Genomic DNA, 5,216 nt, shown 5'->3' on the forward strand with positions numbered 1-5,216 from the left:
GGTTGGGGGGGGGGGGGCTATAACTCATGGTACTTCCTGTGAAGTGTCATGAGTTACAACAGGGAGGTGCACATCTGTCAGTGCCCCCTGTCACACAAGTCTTGAGGATCCTTCAGCTGCATGAAAGAGGTATAACATTCTTTCAAGTCTATTAGTGCTGTGGAGCAGGAGTCAGCAACATGTGGTCCATGGGTCGGATCCATCCTACAGTACCTCTGGATCTGGCCTATGGAACCAGCTGGGCTTTGGTGACATGCCAGCATCAGAGAGCTTTGCCCATGCTGGGGCCAGGCAGCAAGGAGCAGCTGGGGTACACCTATGCCTAGGGTACAGGGAGAAGTGGCAATTCTAGGTCAGAACAGCAGGCCATCTCAGACCTAAGCTGGGTTGTTCCAGCCTGCGGCTCCAGAGAAGTAGCTGGCAATGTTTTGGAGCGACTGATGAGCGGCCACTGGTGTGTGTCGAAATGGTCTTTACATTGCAGTATGACCTACTTAATGACAGAAACAGCAGCTTTAAAAGGAGTAGCTACTGGCAGATTCAGGATCAGGGTGTGTTTATGTACCCAGTATGATCTATCCAGATACATGCTCCTGAGTGACTTCTTATCTCTGTGCCCAACAAACTTCTGTTAATACCACTATGATATTTATTATACATTTTCCCCAAAAGGGAACTATCTTAGGAACATAAAAAATTACCACGCTAGATCAGGCACAAGGTCCACTGAGGCCAGTACCTTTCTCCAACAGCAATCAGCACTAGATGCTTCAGAGAAAGATATTGAAACATTACAGGATCAGATTATCTCAAATTTGTGGCTTCTCTCTCCACTAGTAAGAGCTTGGCCAAAGCTGTGAAGCGGGAGGGTCAGCATCGCTTTCAAAAATTGTTTTTGTTATCTGGTTAAATGTTCTCTCCTCTGTTAAACCTTTAAACTTCTGCAGCCTGCTTTTCTCGGCCACACGGTACAGGATGTTTTCTAAGATTTCCTTTTGTTGTTGATACGGTTTTCATAAAACCAAGCATGGAGTTGTGCCAGCAGGTGGCAGAAGCCTGCTACTTTTATGCTTATATCCTTTACTCCTGTGGAAATCAGACAGAAGGTAATTTGTAAGCAAGAAACATATACAGAACCTCAGAATATGCTGCATAAGTACTTCTGGAGGGAGTAAGCCATTCTTCACCCCCACTACAACATAGTGTGATAAGTGACTAGTGGTTTGCTCTCTCCCATCCTTACTGATGCACACAAAGCAAGACAAACAGTAGTGTGGGGACTTGCAGTGTTTTCTTGGCAGCTTCATGGCAGACTGCAGTTTCTGCACATCAACTCCCTTTCACAAGTTGATCTCCTTTCTTTCTGACACAGCACAGTAGTGACCTAATCAATAAGGACAAACTCATCCCTTTGGTGACATGTGACAGTGCACCCACTATCTCCAACCAGCACTACAAATGCATCTCTTTTGAAGAGACTTTGTTCCTGTCACTTAAATGGACCGTCAGGAGCTGCAGCGGCAGAAACACAGAATACTGTCCCTCTTAAAATGCTGCCAGCTTTTACCAGCCCATAAAGACATCAGTGGTTAACCATTCACACTTAGACTTTTAACACAGCAGCCTGATACTAGTTCATCCTTTCAGATAAGGATGGCACTGGCTATTCATTACAGTTATCAATAAGACTGAGACCTAATTTGGTGGGCAGTGCACAAAACCATAGTAATCGTCCTTTGTGAAACCCCCCCAGCAGCTACTTGTGAGTGTTGCAGACCAAATAGTAATTAGTAATTGAACCTGTATAGGTGGGAGATCTGTTAGACAAGCTTTCAGGAATTTGCCCTTCCTCAGATCTGGGGGGTGGAAAAAAAACAGATACAGCCTAAGCTAAATAGTAGATAAAGTAATGACTTCTGTTTTATTCAGGGTCGGGCAAAATGTGGCCTGGGGGCCGGATGCAACCTGCCAGGCCATTCTATCCAGCCCACAGGGCTTCTAAAAAATGTAGAAAATTAATACTAAGTCTGCCCTGTCATGCGGCCCTTGATGGCTTGCCGAAACTCAGTAAGCAGCCCTCAGCCCAAAATAATTGCCCACCCCTGGTTTAACTCCTTTATACAAATAAGTAGTCACTTACAGAAGTGGAAGAGGGCTGTAAAACTGTGGAGTAAAGAGAAGTTCCTAGAAGTAGCTACAAAACAAATAAAGGGGAGTTGAAGTAGATAACCTAATTACATAAAAAAATAAGCTCATTCCAGAGGAAAAGGGTCATTGTTACCTGTGCAGTACAGAGAGCTTAGTGGAAGCAGCAGGAAATGGTAAAGCACCATAAGTCTGTGTTTAGTCCATGGTTTTTACTATTAAGTAAACTTGTTATTTTTTGTTCCCAGGCCCATCTTCTGAAGGTGCTCTCTAGCTTTCCCTTAAATACAAGGACAGCAAGGTCAGAAATGGAGTGGTTGTTCTGTGAAAAGCGTTATTCCACTGGAGATAGGGTATTTCTGTCCTTCATCATTTTTCTGTGAGATTTCATTCTGGAGTACATTTCATCTACACAGTTTCCCTGAGGGTATTTGGTGCATTGGGTGAGATGTCAATCATAGTATGTGGCATATGTGTAGGATTGTCAGAGCTTGCTTGTTTTCCTTGCAAGGGTGTGCTGATTGTAGTGTTGGTGGATATTTGCTGATAGGTTATTGCATTTGCTATTTAGGCAGGGTTCTGCTGTTCTTAATCATCAATTTGCTTCTGAAGATGAGTTGGGTGAGGCTTGGAAAGCAAGGAGCAGGAGGGCTGGGAATATGTCTTTCATGTCCCAGTCTTCTTTATCTATAGGCTGTTCGATGATCTTTGTTGTAGGTTCCATTACAGGACAGCATGTGACAGGCATGGGTGCACAGTCATTGGATCTATGGTATAGGGGTTCTTTTATATTGCAGTGGGCTTGTGTAGGGTATATGGGTGGCTTGTTCAAAAATGTCTGTTTTTCTACTGGAGTGTTTTTGCACTTGCAGGCCAACATCAATTTTCAGACTGGTGAAGTAGGTGTCGTGAGTCTTTTCCTCAGTACAGATGTGGTGATATGTGAGGGCCTCACTATACTTTAGAGCTTGCTTGGTGTGTATGGGATGATTCCTGGTTCTGCAGAAGTAAGTGTAGCAGTCTGTGGGTTTTTTGTGCATATTAGTGTGACATGTCATTGTATCTGGAAAGTTGTTAGAGTCAGAGTATTCCATATAAAATCCTATTGCAAAGCTTGAAGGGACCTGGAAACAGAACTGCCTCTCAGCTTGAGAATGAGTACCTCTTAGTCTGATGACAGTAAATCTGTTTGGGAGAATCCCAGTCTTCTTGTCCTGCTCTCTCTGTTCAGTCTTCAGGCCTGGGAAATTTGGGATTGTTCAGGAACTTAAGTTATATGAAAATACTGTAAAATGATAAAACCATCTCAGTTCTTGCTAACTGAACAATGGAACAACCTTGTGATAGAGAAGTTGAAGATTAAATACTCATGATCTTGGAAGGGAAGAGCTTTATTTATTTATATTTACAAATCTTGGCTCATTACAATAATCATTTTCTAAAAAATTAAACAGCTTTCAGTTGTTTTCACCTGCAATATGCTTCAGTCAGTCAGGAGACCTGCTTAATTGGGATATCTTCCAAGAAATCATTTTGAGCTCAATAAAACTCAGTAGAATGGCTGCCACTTTTTTGGAGCTGGAACATCTGTTTCATGTTGCTTTGAACTTTGGCTTTTCATTTCGGAAGGCCTAAGATTTAACAGCCCAAATACAAATATAGCTTTGTTCAGAGGTAGCTATTATTATGCCAATGGCAAAACAGGTTTCAAAAGAGAAAAGATGGTTTGGTGGTTTATTCATTGGATTAAAACATGGGAGCTCTAGGTTGAATTCCCAGCTTTACTACATATTTTCTGTGGGACTTTGTGAAATACCTGTTCTTCTGCCACAGATCCCTGTAAAATGGAGAAAATAATACACCTACACACTTTGTCTTGTAACCTAGATAGTTACATATGCATAATGATACCGTCTTAAGTTCTATCGCTCACTGTTTTTTCCCCACAGCCCCTGCCCTGCTTCATTCAATACACAGGCTGGATTGTTCTCACTTAGCAAGCAGCTAATCATAGATTTCATAGACATTAGGGCTAGAAGGGACCTCAGAAGATCATCAAGTCCAGCCTCCTACCCCAGGGGCAGGAAGTCAGCTGGGGTCATAGGATCCCAGCAAACGTACTGCATCCAGTTTTGGGCTCCACAATTTAAAAAGGATGTGGAGAAGCTTGAGAGAGTCCAGAGAAGAGCCATGCACATGATCAGAGGTCAGGAAAATGGACCTTACGACGACAGGCCATGGGGCCAGCACATCGGAGCACAGACATTAATGTCCTCCAGCAGCTTCCAGCGTCCAGTATCAGCTTCTCCATACTGAAAAATGGCAGCACGGCGCTTTAATCTAAAGCTCATTCGCTGAGTTTTAGTTCAAAACACCCTGCCACCATTTTTCAGTGTGGGGACACTGATACAAATGATGCTCAAGTGCTTTTAATTAACACAGCTCACTAAGTAAAGCACCTCCCACCTCCTGGAGCATGTCTATAAACACCCTGTGTGTGGCATGTAGCAGATCAGGGAGAGAGCAGAGAGCACAGCAGCAGATATGGTAGGGAGCAGAAAGCACAGCACTGTCTTGGGAAGATGAATGGGATTGGGGTGACATTTGGGGAGACTGCAGGGATTAATTTGTGGCCCACCTGCCAGAAATTTTGGCCCCCACTGTGCAAGTGCTTCACAAATGTTAATGAGTTTATTTCCAAAACACTCCTGTTGGGGTTGTGGATATTGGAATATTGTCCCCATTTTAAAGATGAGGAACTGAGCAACAGCAGCATTAAAACCAAAGCTTTTCACTTATTTTGGGTGTCCAGTTTGAGACACCCAGGACCTGATTTTTCAGACTCCTTAGCATTGGACCCTAACTGAGGAAATATCAGGTTTCATTGAATCAATCCTAAAACCACTCGTCACCCACAGAGCAAGTTTTGTACAAGACACTACAGACTTTTTATGGAAACTTAAAAACACAGACCACCTTCCCAGCAACACCCTCCTAGCCACCACGGATGTTACCAGCCTGTATACCAACATCCCACACCAGGATGGCATCTAAGCCTGCCTTACATATCT

General features: G+C 43.4%; 1 protein-coding gene across 4 annotated transcripts in view; it reads left to right on the plus strand.

Moving 5' to 3' along the window:
* Positions 1-5,216, plus strand: part of STRA8 (stimulated by retinoic acid 8) — a 48,745-nt gene that overhangs the window by 16,241 nt on the left and 27,288 nt on the right. The gene's annotated exons all lie outside the window — the stretch shown is intronic.

The sequence above is a fragment of the Gavialis gangeticus genome, unplaced genomic scaffold, assembly GCF_001723915.1.
Source record: "Gavialis gangeticus isolate Ggan-Ray unplaced genomic scaffold, GavGan_comp1, whole genome shotgun sequence".
Classification (NCBI taxonomy): Eukaryota; Metazoa; Chordata; order Crocodylia; family Gavialidae; genus Gavialis; species Gavialis gangeticus.